This window comes from Zeugodacus cucurbitae, chromosome 3 (assembly GCF_028554725.1).
Source record: "Zeugodacus cucurbitae isolate PBARC_wt_2022May chromosome 3, idZeuCucr1.2, whole genome shotgun sequence".
NCBI classification, from domain to species: domain Eukaryota; kingdom Metazoa; phylum Arthropoda; class Insecta; order Diptera; family Tephritidae; genus Zeugodacus; species Zeugodacus cucurbitae.
The window spans coordinates 37,526,659-37,543,848 of NC_071668.1; the positions used below are offsets into that span (position 1 = coordinate 37,526,659).

Consider the following 17,190-nt stretch of genomic DNA (forward strand, 5'->3'; position numbering starts at 1 on the left):
TTCCTAGGTATACGAAATTATCTACAACTTCAAAGTTATGACTGTCAACAGTGACGTGGGAGCCAAGACGCGAATGCGCTGACTGTTTGTTTGATGACAGGAGATATGTCGTCTTGTCCTCGTTCACCACCAGACCCATTCGCTTCGCTTCCTTATCCAGGCGGGAAAAAGCAGAACTAACGGCGCGGGTGTTGTTTCCGATGATATCAATATCATCGGCGTACGCCAGGAGCTGTACACTCTTGTAGAAGATTGTACCTTCTCTATTTAGCTCTGCAGCTCTTATAATTTTCTCCAGCATCAAGTTAAAGAAGTCGCACGATAGCGAGTCACCTTGTCTGAAACCTCGTTTGGTATCGAACGGCTCGGAGAGGTCCTTCCCGATCCTGACGGAGCTTTTGGTGTTGCTCAACGTCAACTTACACAGCCGTATTAGTTTTGCGGGGATACCAAATTCAGACATCGCGGCATAAAGGCAGCTCCTTTTCGTGCTGTCGAAAGCAGCTTTAAAGTCGACAAATAGATGGTGTGTGTCGATCCTTTTTTCACGGGTCTTCTCCAAGATTTGGCGCATGGTGAATATCTGGTCAGTTGTTGATTTTCCAGGTCTAAAGCCACACTGATAAGGTCCAATCAGTTTGTTGATGGTGGGCTTTAGTCTTTCACACAGTACGCTCGATAGAACCTTATAAGCGATGTTAAGGAGGCTTATCCCACGATAGTTGGCGCAGATTGTGGGGTCTCCCTTTTTGTGGATTGGGCAGAGTACACTGAGATTCCAATCGTCGGGCATGCTTTCTTCCGACCATATTTCGCAAAGAAGCTGATGCATGCACCTTATCAGCTCTTCGCCGCCGTATTTGAATAGCTCGGCCGGCAATCCATCGGCCCCCGCCGCCTTGTTGTTCTTCAAGCGGGTAATTGCTATTCTAATTTCTTCACGGTCGGGCAATGGAACATCTGTTCCATCGTCGTCGATTGGGGAATCGGGTTCGCCATCTCCTGGTGTTGTACTTTCACTGCCATTCAGCAGGCTGGAGAAGTGTTCCCTCCACAAACACAGTATACTCTGGTCATCAACCACTAACCACTTTTCGTAAAATTTTCGAGCATTACCCCTGTCGGCCAGCTTGTCAAGCTCTTCATACTCACGCATTTCTGCCTCTTTCTTTCTTTTTCTGCAAATGCGTCTCGCTTCCCTCTTCAGCTCTCGGTATCTTTCCCATCCCGCTCGTGTTGCGGTCGATCGCAACATTGCGAGGTAGGCAGTCTGTTTTCTCTCCACTGCGAGACGACAATCCTCATCATACCAGCTGTTTTTTTGGCTTTTCCGAAAGCCAATGGTTTCGGTTGCAGCTGTACGTAAGGAGTTTGATATGCCGTCCCACAGCTCCCTTATACCGAGATGCTGATGAGTGCTCTCAGAGAGCAGGAGTGCAAGTCGAGTAGAAAATCGTTCGGCTGTCGGTTGTGATTGCAGCTTCTCGATGTCGAACCTTCCTTGTGTTTGTTGACGTGTGCGCTTTTCTACACAGAGGCGGGTGCGTATCTTAGCTGCTACAAGATAGTGGTCTGAGTCGATGTTGGGACCACGAAGCGTACGCACATCAAAAACACTGGAGACATGTCGTCCATCTATCACAACATGATCGATCTGGTTGCGAGTGATTCGATCCGGGGACAGCCAAGTAGCTTGATGGATTTTCTTATGCTGGAATCTAGTGCTACAGATGACCATATTTCGGGCCCCGGTGAAGTCGATCAGCCTCAGACCGTTTGGTGATGTTTCGTCATGGAGGCTGAATTTTCCGACTGTTGTGCCAAAGACACCTTCTTTACCCACCCTAGCGTTGAAATCGCCAAGCACGATTTTGACATCGTGGCGGGGGCAGCGCTCATAGGTACGTTCTAGGCGCTCATAGAAGGTATCTTTGGTCACTTCGTCCTTCTCTTCCGTCGGGGCGTGGGCGCAAATCAGCGATATGTTGAAGAACCTCGCTTTGATGCGGATTGTGGCTAGACGTTCATCCACCGGGGTGAATGCCAGGACTCGACGACGGAGTCTCTCTCCCACCACGAATCCCACACCGAATTTGCGCTCCTTTATATGGCCGCTGTAGTAGATGTCACAAGGACCCACCTTCTTCCGTCCTTGTCCCGTCCATCGCATTTCTTGGATTGCGGTGATGTCAGCCTTTACTCTTACGAGGACATCAACCAGCTGGGCAGAGGCACCTTCCCAATTAAGGGTCCGGACATTCCAGGTGCATGCCCTTAAATCATAGTCCTTTATACGTTTGCCGTGGTCGTCATCAAAAGGGGGGTTTCTCATCCGAGGCCTGTGTTTCTTATTCACTGGTTATTCGTTTTTATGTGGTGGGTCCCAAGCCCTACGCACAACCGCATAAGCGGGATTCGCCTTCTCACTTTAGCTCGCTTCCAGACGGATGTCTGTTGGCTACCCAGAGGATACTTGGTCTAAGACCGGAAGTTGTGAGCTGCTTGAGCCACATGTAAAAGAATCGTTCCTGGCCACTCCCAAGTGAATGGCAGTCAGAAACTTTCCTCACTTACGTGAACTTCTACATACGACTCCATCCTCCACTTCTTAATACAGTCCAAAAATGAAAGAAATCGGATAATAACCACGCCCACCTCCCATACAAAGGTTAGGTTGAAAATTACTAAAAGTGGGTTAACTCACTAACGAAAAATGTCAGAAACACTATACACATACGAAATGGCAGATGGAAGCTGCACTCAGATTTTTTTACAAAATGGAAAATGGGTGTGGCGTCGCCCACTTATGGGCCAAAAACCATATCTCAGGAACTATTCGACCGATTTCAATGAAACTTGGTTTGTAATAGTTTCCTTACCTCCCAATAATATGTTGTGAAAATTGACCAAATCGCTTCACAACCACGCCTACTTCCTATATAACAGAACTTTGAAGACAATTTGAATCGTTTACTTTACAATATGTAAAGTAAGCACTAGTGACGATATCGGTGCAAAACTTTGCACAAATACTGTATTTATAGTGTGGCAGCCCATTTCTAAAAATCGTCGAAATCGGACCATAGGTTTTCAAGGCCCCCATATATCGAACATGAGGACCTCGGTGCTTCTAACCTAATATTAGGGTTTCCAACTATCAATGGACTTTATACAATATATATGACGAATATGTAGGTCAAATTGTGTATTATATAATATTAATTGAGTTAAATAAATAAATTGCGAGAGTATAAAATTTTCGGTTACACCCGAACTTAGCCCTTCCTTACTTATTTTATGTCTTATTTTACATTTTGCTATATGTTGTTTATTTTCGAAAGTTAACAGCAGTTTTGGGTCGTTATGAAACTGATGAGACAAAGATTTTAATTTTGTCTGCAAAGGCTTGTTTTGTTAAAGCAAAACAAAGTGCTTTCTACAAAGATGCAGATTTTGCAAGAAAAACTTGCCGAAAGAAACTTTCAGTTCAATGAATTTTAAAGTTTATTAATATGTAATTAATTAATATTTAATGCCTAAAATTGAATTAAATTTTTATTATTTTCGTAAAAAAAAGTTAATTGTATTTCCGTTTATTATTTTTATAAACAAAAACAATTAAATATCTTCTATAAACTAATTTGATAACAAATTTGCGATCCTTATCCTTTTGTTTTTTCCAGCTTCTGAATTTCTTGCTGATTGTTGTTGTATATCATTTTCTAATTGCCATACATCATTATTGTTGTAATCGTCATTGATAAGGATATAATCGTCTTGTAAAAATTTAGCTATGTTATGCAAAATTAAACAACTGGCTATTACATGGGGCGCTAATTCTGTCGATACACGAATTTTTTATTGAAGTATCGAAAATCTTTGCTTCAATTGCCCAAAACACCGTTCTATAAGGACACGTTCCCTTGTAAACACTTTGATGAATTTTTTTTCTATAGCAGTAGTTGGGTTCCGGAATGGTGTCATTAGCCAGGGGCATATTCCATAGCCCTCATCACCGAGAAGTAATGCATCGTTCGTTGCATTTTGCATTATTCTACATACCTCGCTGTTTCGTAATATACGTGAGCCATGAACTGAACCAGGCCAGGATATGTCAACGCTTGTAAAAAGTTCTTTTGCATCACAAGTTGCCTGCACATTTATAGAGTGGAAGCCTTTTCTACAAATATTCTCATCTCTTTGATGGGTGGGTTTTTTAATTTTTATATGTGTACAATCAATCACTCCAATTGCAAATGGAAAGCAATAATTTGATTTCCATTGCATTTGAGCATCTTCTATTTCATCTTACGGGAATTTTATCCACTCGTTTGCTTTGGCAGATATAAGTTTCGCAACTTCCAAAATGCCGTGACGCCTCGCACCTCGCAACGTTGCAAACGACCACAACACGTGCGGGATGGGATAGATACCGAGAGCTGAAGAGGGAAGCGAGACGCATCTGCAGACAAAAAAAGAAAGAGGCCGAAATGCGTGAGTACGAAGAGCTTGAGAAGCTGGCAGACAGAGGGAATGCTCGAAAATTTTATGGAAACATGAAGCGACTTAACGAAGGTTTCAAGACCGGAGCATCCTCATGTAGAGACCAAGGTGGTAATCTGGTAACCGATGTCCAGGGCATACTGGGATTATGGAGGGAACACTTCTCCGACCTGCTGAATGGCAGTGAGAGTACAACACCAGGAGATGGCGAACCCGATCCCCTAATCGATGAGGGCCATAAAAAGGGAGATCCCACAATCTGCGCCAATTACCGTGGGATCAGCCTCCTAAATATCGCATATAAGGTTCTATCGAGCGTACTGTGGAAAGACTAAAGCCCACCGTCAACAAACTGATTGGACCTTATCAGTGTGGCTTTAGACCTGGAAAATCGACAACTGACCAGATATTCACCATGCGCCAAATTTTGGAGAAGACCCGTGAAAAGAGGATCGACACACACCACCTTTTTGTCGATTTTAAAGCTGCTTTCGACAGCACGAAAAGGAGCTGCCTTTACGCCGCGATGTCTGAATTTGGTATCCCCGCAGAACTAATACGGCTGTGTAAATTGACGTTGAGCAACACCAAAAGCTCCGTCATGATTGGGAAGGACCTCTCCGAGCCGGTCGATACCAAACGAGGTTTCAGACAAGGTGACTCACTATCGTGCGACTTCTTCAATCTATTGCTGGAAAAAATTATAAGAGCTAAACCGAGAAGGTACAATCTTCTACAAGAGTGTACAGCTCCTGGCGTACGCCGATGATATTGATATAATCGGAAGCAACAACCGCGCCGTTTGTTCTGCTTTTTCCCGCATGGATAAGGAGGCGAAGCCGAGGAAGGGGAAGGCCTCCACACCGTTGGAGGGACCAGGTGGAGAGCGACCTGGTTACACTTGGGATCTCCAACTGGCGCCGAACTACGAAGGAACGCCAATCACATACATACATATGCCGTGATGTCTGAATTTGGTATCCCTGCAAAACTAATTCGGCTATGTAAACTGAGGTTGAGGGACACCAAAAGTTCCGACAGGATGGGAAAGGACCTCTCTGAGCCGTTCGATACCTAATGAGGCTTCAGAAAAGATGTCTCATCCAATCGATCAATCTATTGCTGGAAAAAATAATACGAGTTGCAGAACCAAAGAGAAGGTACAGGTGCTGGCGTATGCCTATGATATTGATATCATAAGCGAAGCGAATAGGTCTGGAGGTGAATGAGGACAAGACGAAATATCTCCAGTCATCAAACAAACAGTCAGCGCATTCGCGTCTTGGCTCCCACGTCACTGTTGACAGTCGAAGATAATTTCGGAACCAGCATCAACAACACCAACAATGTCAGCCTCGAAATCCAGCGCAGAATCACTCTTGCCAACAAGTGCTACTTTGGACTGAGTAGGCAATTGAAAACTAAAGTCCTCTCTCGACGAATCATAATCAAACTCTAACTAATGATCCGTCCGGATTTATGGTGCAGAAGTGTGGACGATAACAGCATCCGATGAGACAACTCTTGGGGTTTTCGAGAGAAAGGTTTTGCGGAAGATTTATGGTCCTCTGAATATTGGCGACGGCGAATATCGCAGACGATGGAACGATGAGCTGTATGTGTTATTCGACGACATAGACATAGTTCAGCGAATACAAATACAGCGGCTTCGCTGGCTAGGTCACGTTGTTCGAATAGATGAAAACACTCCATCTCTGTAAGTGTTGGATGTAGTACCTGCTGGAGGAAGCCGTTGAAGAGGACGACCTATACTCCAAGTGGCCTGGCTTCACTTGGGGTTTCCAGTTGGCGCCATGAAATTGGTGACATGAAATTTGTATATTCCGTGAGCAAAACAAGTTTACGTACAAATATCTTTCCAACATTCATGTTCTGAAAATCCAACTAAAACAAACCGTAATCCCAATTTTTTATACAATGTTCAACGATACTATTAAGATTAAATATTCGGTGTAATAATACCCGTCAATTCTTCCAGGAATCCAATATTGTCAAAAAACAAAAAAGAACTCAAAATCACACAAAAATAGTTTACGTACATTCCTTGTTTTTTTTCTTCTCATTATTCAGGTAAATCGAACAGTAATAAATTATTTGTGTTAAAAACTATTTCTTAAATGATTTTGCAGGTGAATCTTAATTTTGTGTCAAATGTCAAAGTGTAAAGTCGAAAATGGGCGTTCTCGTAAAATTCCATTAGAGTCTCAGAAAATTACCTTAGACTTCTATTTAAAGGAGAATGGAGCAGACAGACCCAAGGCAATTAGCACCAGAAATATAGAAGAAAGTATTATGCAGTTCAGGGTGTTGCGTGCATCATATCCATTCGAAATGTACTTTACAAGAAAGGGTACAAAAGCCCTTAAAACCGTTAATACCTCTGGTGCATCGACAAAAAAGGGCCGGATTTCCAATTAAATACGCTGATGAACCAGATGTTGATGTTTATGTTGCTCTTATGATTTGCTCGTTATTTCTTAGTTTTTTAGAAAATATTGCTGACACATCTGTTGTTGAGTTTATTTTAATTAGATTTTGTTGTTTAATTTAATTATTGTTTCGACTTCTGTTAAAAATTGTTGAGATAATCTTATGTTCTTGTTGTTATTGTTTTCGACCGCTCCGGCTCGACTGTGCCTGTTAGATCTTATACTTCTTCTTCTTGACTGGCGTAGCCGAGTCCAAAAAAGCGCGAAGGGTATCCCTCCTTCTGGCAGTTTGGCGCTAATTGGTTATACCAAGCGAAGCCAGGTCCCTCTCCACCTGGTCCTTCCATCGGAGTGGAGGTCTCCCTCTTCCTCGGCTTCCACCAGCCATGTTATGACTGTCAACAGTGACGTGGGAGCCAAGACGCGAATGCGCTGACTGTTTGTTTGACGACAGGAGATATTTCGTCTTGTCCTCGTTCACCACGAGACCCATACGCTTCGCTTCCTTATCCAGTCTGGAAAAAGCAGAACTAACGGCGCTGTACACTCTTATAGAAGATTGTACCTTCTCTATTTAGCTCTGCAACTCGTATTTTTTTCTCCAGCATCAGGTTAAAGAAATCACACGAGAGTGAGTCACCTTGTCTGAAACATCCGAACACCTTGATGCTTGTTTAGGAAATGATTTATTGATTAAAACTGACATTCCGTCACGGTCAGCTTCTAATACATGACTTTGTGGCAAGGTTATTTTAAAATTTACGGTATTCACACATGACTCCCCCTTCGTTACTTTTAGGATTCCCCTGAATCCTTGTATTTGAAATTTTAATTATACATATATAATTACTATTAACACTAGATTTACTTAACCCGTCAATTTGACAGGTTTGTGATTTAATGCTCAAAAATTCTTAACATTGAAACAATATTTTTTTTAATATTAAATATTGGTTTTTAATAACCTAATGTAGCGTATATAAAGCAATACATTTTGTCTGAAACAGCTACATATATTTTATCATTTCTAGATGTAGTAGGAGTGAATATTATCGTAATACCTAAAATCGTAAAAGTAAAATATGAGCAGTGTTTAAAAAACTACGATAAGTTTTTTTTCGCTTTTGCTTTTGCTTATGCTTTAGAAAAAGCAGCAATCGCAAGCAAAGCAAAAGCAGAAAACAATTATTAGGAAAATGCGCAGCGCTTTTGGCAGTCATTGGTTTGCAGTTTTTCACATTGCTTTGCTTGTGTTTGATCAGCTGCACAAACCAAAGCAAAAGCGTAATATTTGCTTCGCAAGTCGTCAGCAGTCGCAGTCGCGAAACAGTTTTTTCGATCATTTTTAAACTGTTAAGCACTTCGACAGTTTTTAGTTTGCTGAGGCCAAAACTAGGCCTCTATATCAGCTTGCAATAGAGGGTACCCTAGCATCTTTGACGCCGGAGTGGAAACGTGCCGGTAGTCCATGGTCCACTAGCGCTAGATCTCTGCACAAACTGACTTCGAGTGAGCTCGCTGGAGAACAACAGCACCTACACAGAGAGGTCTTTCTGGCCCGCACATACGCAGTGAGGCAAGGGATCAAGGGAGTCGCTAATTGCCAAAGCTGTTTGGAGGAATGCGAAGATGAATCATCCAAGCACCTCCTCTGTTGAATATTCCCTCTTCCTTTATACAAAAATAACCTTATAGAACACTGCATATACAATAATAACATTACACAGCACTACATAATAAATCGGTAGGTTGGTAATACTTTTGAGTTTTTCGTCCTAACTTATGGTTCGCTCCATTCATTCGAAATTAAGATTTCAACAGGTTATGGATTCAATCCTCGCTAAATAAAAGGTAAATTTTAAATCATATGTGTTTAGATGTGAAGTTAAGTTTTGTGTTGTTGCGCATCTAAAATACATAGACAAAGCAAAAATATAAAGCCTTTTGAGGGAGAAAACTATTCCATATGGAAAATCCGGGCAAGGTTTTGTTTGCTGAGATGGATGTAAATATTCCAGATATAGTGGATGGGGCTTGGAAAAAAGCAGAAAGATGTACAAAAGTCTGCTTATAGTTAAAGCTTATATTAGCGGCGGGTGCAAAGAACAGACTTCCTGAAAGACAGTAAGGAATCTGATCACGTAAATTTTCAGAATTAAGGTAAGAAAGTAAGGAGCAAAACTTCCACGAATGAGAGTACGGAATGTAAATCAACTGAACAGCCTAGTGAAAATAGTGATAGTAGCAATAAACATATCAATGAAATAGGTAGAAGAAGTTAATTAAAGATTAAGCCACATATATCTTATAATGAAGACGATAACAGTTTGAATAAATATATTTCGAATCCACATTCTACTTTTAACACTGAGAATCGATAAATCCTTTTGGGAGGAAGCCATAAAAGCAGAGTTGAGTACTCATGAAATAAATAATACTTGGACAATTACAAAAAAAGCCACAAAATAAATACAAGGTTGACATTAGATGGCTCTTTTCTATTAAATATAATGAACGCGGGGATCCCATCAAATTTAAAGAAAGACTAGTTGCACGATTATTTCAAGTTTTCGATTCATATTAGATTAGCAATCCAATATAATTTGAAGGTCTATAAAATGGATATAAAAACAGCTTTCCACAGCACGTTAAATGAAGAAATATATACGCAACATTTTCAAGGTTAATCATACATTGGTGAAAATGTATGTAAATTGGGTAAGGTAATTTACGGACACAAAAAAGCAGCAAGATGCTGATTTGGAGTATTTAAAAAAGCACTGAAATAATGCGAATTTTCCAACTCTCCAGTAGATCGCTGTATACATCCTAGGGTGCAAGTAAAAAATATACATCGATGTTTTTTTGCGATATAAATATAAAATTACCAACAGATTCTTTCAATTTTTAAATAAATATGTAAAATATGAAAATTATCAAAAAAAAAAAATATACAACCAAGTATTTTATTAATTTTCACTTGAGAAGCTTTCGAAAAAGTCATCGGAAGGTACTGAAGTCGCCACACTCGTTAAATGCTATGTGAAACTGTTTTATGTGCCCCATCAGATTTGTATTTCCCGCCGTACAAACAAATTTTTGACATAGCTTGCACTTCGCGTCGAGTAAATCTGAAATATGTATGCAAATGTTTTTCGCAGAAATATAATTAAACGTTGCTATGGAAAACTTTAGTATACCATCATACGATTTCAGAGTTAATATGGATGTGGCTGGATAGAGGTAATTCTGATTCTCTTCTGATTTGCTTTGAATAGGTATTTAACTTTTTACACAATTCTCAAAATCAATTAAAAGGAGGGATTATATAACAAACTAGCTGACCCGGCAGACTTCGTACTGCCTCAGTCGATAAAGAAAATACCTAAATTTTAAAACCATCAAAACGTATTGAATAAAAATGCATTTTTTTAATGAATCATGAAATTTTATTATTATTTTCGACACATGTTGCTTACCAAAAAAACAGAGTTTTCCTGAGATACTGGCAATTCATAAGGTTTAAATTTGATATTAACAGTGACACACTGTCATGATACAGTTTGTTAATCAATTTAAAGCTTTCTCATAAACTATATTTTTTTTTTTTTTTTTTGTGGTGCGTAAATAAACAAAGAAGACGGTTTTCCGACGCGCGAACACGCGACGTATAATTGTCCATGCGCGAAACAGGGATACTCCAAATTGATTCCGCAAACCTCTAAAGACTGTGCTTGCGATTTATTTATTGACGTTATTCATCAGCTTTTTCACAGCCAGTCTTGTTCCATTGCATAGCCGAGGTTGATTAATGTTACGCAGCATGATGACAACTGATCCTACTTTTAACTGCAAATTGTGAGGTGGTAATCCAGGCAATTCCAGTGAATTTGAAAACTCCGTGGGATAGTTGACTACGTCATCTTGGTTCATAACGGTGTCGACTGATTTGAAGGAAACCGACTGTCCTCGAAGAAAATTCTAAATGATTGCATTGAGATCCTCGACATCTTTATTTTTCGCTGCCAATATTGCTCGTTCAACCAGCCAATTTTGGTTAAACTCGCTGAATAAGCTCCTCTTTTGAATCTGTGATGTGACAGAAATCTGTAGGTAATGTGATGAATCCGGTCGAGGTGTCCATTGCAACTTTATTATTTCCAATGTCTAACAACTGCTTCGCAAACATATTTGCAGTTTCATCATGTTGCAAAAATACTCGCATGTTAGTTGTTAATTGGAGTGTCTTTACGTACTGCCACAAATTCGATGATTTTAGGCATGCATTTAGTTCATCAGCAACAGTTGATCGGGGAATAAATGGAAGAGTCTGACGAAAATCACCTGACAACAGAATCATGGCCCCACCAAAAATATTTTGGTTGTCACGAAGATCTTTCAATGTTCTGTCCAGTGCCTCCAGTGACCTCTTATGGGCCATTGTGCATTCATCCCAAACAATTAATTTACATACCTGTAGAATCTTTGCCATTGCGCTATTTTTGGCGATGTTGCAAATTGGTGTTTCGGTTATTTGCATATTTAATGGTAATTTCAAGGCAGAATGCGCAGTTCGCCCGCCTTCTAGCAGAGTCGCAGCTATTCCAGATGATGCCAATGCTAGAGCAACATCATTTCGCGATCTGATCCTCGCCAACAGCAATGAAATTAAGAACGTTTTTCCTGTTCCTTCGGGAGCATCAAGGAAATAAATTCCACCAGATCCACTGTTCACAGCTTCTATTAAAGTGTCGTACGCAATTCTTTGTTGTTGATTTAATTGTGGAACATTTGTACGAACTGTTTCGGCCAATTCTTCAATGTCATTTCCAAACACGACAATACTTTATTAGCTATCAATAAACACATATCTTCTATCATAATCAATGTCTCATTGTAAATTTCGTCAGTCATTTGTAGTGTAGGATTCAAAGTTTCACCGCGCACACGATGCAAAACATTCATTCAAACATTCAAAAACATTCATCGTTATTTGGATGTACTGTGTAGATGCGACCCAGAGCGTCTGAAGCAAATACATTTGGATGTCCTTCAACTGGTGTTCCTTGTTTTCGACGCTGAAACGATTTCGATGATGCATTCCATATGTAATAGCGTGGCATGTCAGCATACAGCAAAGTGCGAGCAAAATCATCAGTTTGACAGACTGTGAAGAAACTTGTTAATGTTGTCGATGGTGGACGTGCTGCTCTGTCTGCCGCGTTCGATTGATTAAAATAAACTCGTTGACCATTTTCTAAATGGACCGCCACATGGACTACTGTAGGGTATCTTTCATGGATCGCAAATGAAAATATACGCCAAATTGCTTCATTGCTACTTACATAGCGCCCCATCTGGTACTGTGATATTTCATCATTTGCATTGGTTACAGCGAAGACAGACATATCGCTACCTTTGTTAACATATTTATATATTTACTTTATCGACTTTACTGAGTTACAATATTCCACATTGATGTGCGTCTCAAAAGCTTTATACAATATTGGCGAGTATGGTACAACCCAACGATTGTCTACATCAAGATTTTGTCCTCTTATCTTCACAATTACCGATCGCCCATTGTCCGCAACTGATCGGCGACGATACAATGGGTATCCATCATTTCCCGTTATGGTTTCAGCAAGCATGTCTCTTGGGTATCGCTTGGAACACTTGCCGTCGACCATACAGGGTGAATTGTTGTTGAAAAGTCCGCAAGGTCCATGTATCATGTGTTTGGTAACTACTGCATGCAATTTTAGGTCAGCTGTTTCATCTGGAATTTCAGCTGAAATTATATTATATTATCTCATTTGGCCTTATTTTGTCCACTAACCAGAGTAAAATGTGCGCATGTGGCAATCCACGCTTTTGCCATTCTACAGAGTACATACTCGGCCATACACACAATGCTTTGTGAATAAATTCATGAGAGATTTTAATTTTTGTTTAAAAACTCTGGCAATTATGTCTTGTCTAACAACTGGTGTTTGGCTTTGTAACAATTCCCTCTTGATCTCAGACCAATTTGGATTACATGTGAATGTAACAAATAAGTCTGGGCGGCCATAATGCCTAACATATGACATAGCATCCTGAGCATATTCGTGCATGTGGCGTGGGCTTCCTATATAAGTGGCTGGCAAAATTGTCATTCTTCCTACATTATTCACATTGCCATCGGCATTTATAGCATCACGGAGATGAATGTATTCCTCCGATCGTAGTTGTCGTTGGTTCAAACGGATGTATGTTAATCGTTCAGTTTCAATTTTGACATACATGTCAACTGCAAACTGATGAAAAAGTCGTTGACACATCAAAATATGATTTATTTCACCTTGACGGATCATGAGTCTGTATGAATAGAAATTCATAGCACTAACTTTTTTGTTGGTTTCAGCACCTGCTCAAAAATGATAAATGTTACTTAGATGAATTGAATTTAAAAATATTATTTAATCCTGCTCAATTTATTTACCTGTTACTGGATTTACCATTTTGATATTAAAATGGTATCCATCTTCCCCCTGCCAGAAGATCAAAGGATATTGTAATCCATCATAGCTTCTTTGTGTTTCAGATACACGTTTTAAATTACTATTCCGACGATGAAGCACAATATCTCTAGATTGTAAATTTTCTCCCACAATAAAACAGCCACTTCATCAATGGTAGGTGAATTAAACCTCCTTGTGTGTTCACCGGCAGGTGTTTTGTCAGCTCGAATGATAATATTATGGCTATCAGATGGCATCCGATCTAATGCTATTTTGAACATGTTTACTAAATTGTTATTCTGATGAAGAAACATTTGTAATTCTTGGACAATGGTTCTCTTCACTGTTGGATTGTGAGCACAACGATTATCAACTTCCACATCTGAATTGCCCATAAAATAAATTTGTAAAAAATTATGAACTGCATCAGGTAGTGGTAACAGTGCCCCCAATAAGTGATAAATTTGTCCTTGTATCTGTAATATTTTAAAATTTGTCCATTAATTATTTCCGATATATTTATTTTAGTATACAAACTTGAATATAATAAAAAAATATTAATTATAATACCTTGAAAGTGGGCATGAAATTGTCCTGTATAATATGTGTAGCGCCAAATGATGTCATCTGGAAACAGTTGTTATATTTCTGGATGTTGGCCAAGAAGTGCTTAGAATCATTTCCAATCCCAGAAAGAACGTAATGGATCTGGTGGTTGGACCAATTGTGGCAATTTTACTTTGCCTCCAGCACAACATAATCCAGTAGATTCACCGGTGTATTTTAACGCCTTACAATATTTACAAATTATGTTCATTTCCCCAATTGTTACCGATTTGTCGGCACAATAATTAATTGCCGGATCATAGTGGAATGCAGCTCGGTAGTAACAACTGAAGTTAGCTAAAATTAGGTTTCACGAAACCGAACAAATTGATTCTCAGTCGGAAAAATCAGTACTACTAATGATTTATTATATTTTGTGACTATGCATTCGCGATTTACTTTTTTTTAGTTTCGGAACGCGACATTAGATCCTCCAAAGAGCATGCGAAGACGATTTTGATAGATATGATTGAATTTGAACTTTGTGCAGCGGGAATAAATTGCAAATTGACTCTTTGACGTAAGCAACACACCTAAATTGCTTAGACAATAGTGAGTGATTTGAACTTTATTAAACGGCAATTAAGTTCAATTTTATTTAAAAAACATTTGCTTGGGAAATAGAAAAGGGCTGTTTTTAGGGTTTTCCCGGCAATTATACGATTTTTTTTCATCTTTCAAACCTTCCCCAGACCTCCACGAACATTTTAAGACTAAGATAAGAAAAATCCGTTCAGTTTTCGAGTTTTAATGAGACTAACGAACAGCAATTAATTTTTATATATATAGATTATATCTCGGTGTGTCTTAAATTCTTTCGCGTACCAATTCTTTAAGTATTGGTGGCTTTCGGCCGCACTTTAAAAAGTGATCATCTTTTTTTATTCAATTCGATTCTTTTGCAAAATATGTATGTATATACAACAACACTTATTTTTGTCAACATGGATCTCGTTTGAGAATTGTGTGAAAATTTAAATGCTCATTTGAAGCAAATATTAAAATAATTGATATAAAATAAATATGTAGAAACAATGTAACAAAGCGTTTGAGAATAATAAGTGCACAATATAAATGAAAAATGAACTATAAATCGAGAAATTGCAAGATAAAAATTGTCAAATTTTCAACTTAAATTTTGAGTAATAATTATATAACTCTTAATCTTGAAAAACACGCATTTTAATTCTGTAATCGTGGATGGTATACTAAAGGCGACGCCGTTGCTATCATCTTCTTTTTTTCAAGTACTAACTTTTGTTATTAACTCCTCCAATGGAATTTGTTCCTGCTGAATGTACACTATCAAATTTATATCGTGGTAAAAATCCTCCAGTTGATGTTTCTCTAATTGTAATTGTAAAATATTAGTCTTGTCTGATGGGCCTAATAATAAAGTGCAAACAGCTATAGATTTAATATAATGTTCAAAGCGTATTCCCTCTTACTTTATTATCAAGTATTAATTTCTTGTATAAGCTGCTCCAAATATTATTTAAAAAATAGTCCAAGTACATTATAATCACAAGTCGATGCATCGAAAAAAATACATCGATATATCGATGTATATCGTTTATTGTTTACACTTTACTCGACAACTCTCTTCTTAGAATTGTCCTCACTCGACAACTCTCTTATTAGAACTGTGTGTTGCTGCCAGCCCGGCAGCCCTTATATAGTCGATTGGTAGCATGTTACCGTCACTCGCACATTCTGGCAACTACGAATATCGATGTCTAGATAGATCTAGCAAGTTATCGATTTCGATTGTCAATTCTAGTTTGTTCTGGTGCCATTTTACGTTACAGTATAGAAAACATCGATGTTTCCGATGCATCGATGTTTTTTCTGCATCCCTAATACATCCTTGACAGAGGTGATATCACGGAAAACTTATATAGTACATATGTATATTTATATGTTGATGATGTGCTATGTAATAGCTACACGGATATGACAAGAATGAATAGTTTAAAGAAGTATTTAATGGAAAAGTTTAGAATGACCGACTTAAAAGATATACGACATTTTATTGGAATAAAAATAGAAATCCATACATCATGAAGGTTGTAGATGTAAAATGTCATATGTCATGTGTAGAAGTTCATGTAAGTGACTCTCATTCACTTGGGAGTGACCAGGAACGATTCTTTTGTATGTGGCTCAAGCAGCTCACGACTTCCGATCTTAGACCAAGTATCCTGTGGGTAGCCAACAGTCATCCTTTTGGAGGCGAACTAAAGTGAGAGGGCGAATCCCGCTTTTGCGGTTGTGCATAGGAAGCAATAGCCTCGGATGAGAGACCCCAATTTTAATGACGACGACCGCAAACGTATAAAGAACTACGAATTACGGGCATGCACCTGGATTATCCCGACTCTTAATTGTCAAGGTGCCTCTTCCCCGCTGGTTGATGTCCTCGGAACAGTAAAGGCTGACATCACCGAGATCCAAGAAAAGCGATGGACGGGACAAGGACGGAAGAAGGTGTCCTGGCACTCACCCCGGGTGGATGAACGTCTAGCCACAACCCGTATCAAAGCGAGGTTCTTCAACATATCACTTATCTGCGCCCACGCCCCGACGGAAGAGAAGGACGATGCACAGTGAGACAGCCCTATAGTAACAGCGGCAAAAAATGGTTTTTGACGTGATGAAATTTTCACAGTATATTAACAGATATATGAGTAACAATTCCCTGAAATTTCAGCCTCATAACTTCATTACTTTTTGGTCTAGAGCCAGTCAAAGTTGAGGTATGCCAACGCGCTTGAAATATGTTAGTTCAATATGTAATAATCAAAAGCTTATTAAAATAAAAATACATAATAAATATAACTTTAAAGTATTTTTTTAATTAATTTAGTTATTGTAGAATGAGTTAATGAAAAAATTAATAAAAAAAAACACAATTTTTTTTTTTAATAACAGAATTGTGGTGCAAAAATTGCACATTTTGCATTTTCAATGGCCTAGGAAATATAGAGCAGCCCCTCGCCCTAGGTGCAGTCTTATACCAAATGAAAGTTTGAAATCTCAGCTTTAATATAAAGTAGAGAACATATAGCAAAAGTTTGCAAAAGCACATTAAATATACAAAAAACTACAAAAAGTACGTAACGTGCACA

At 38.9% G+C, this 17,190-nt stretch overlaps 1 long non-coding RNA gene across 2 annotated transcripts; it reads right to left on the minus strand.

Moving 5' to 3' along the window:
- Positions 1-10,115: 10,115 nt before the first annotated feature.
- LOC128920308 (uncharacterized) lies at positions 10,116-17,183 on the minus strand. Of its 2 annotated transcripts, XR_008470406.1 has the most exons (5): positions 15,511-17,177; positions 15,318-15,448; positions 14,027-14,359; positions 13,438-13,932; positions 10,119-13,362 (listed from the first exon to the last, which is right to left on the minus strand). It is a non-coding gene; the product is annotated as an uncharacterized LOC128920308 (long non-coding RNA). The 2 variants fall into 2 exon arrangements; XR_008470405.1 differs by having other exon boundaries at positions 10,116-13,362; positions 14,027-15,448; positions 15,511-17,183.
- Between the last annotated feature and the right edge of the window lie 7 nt (positions 17,184-17,190).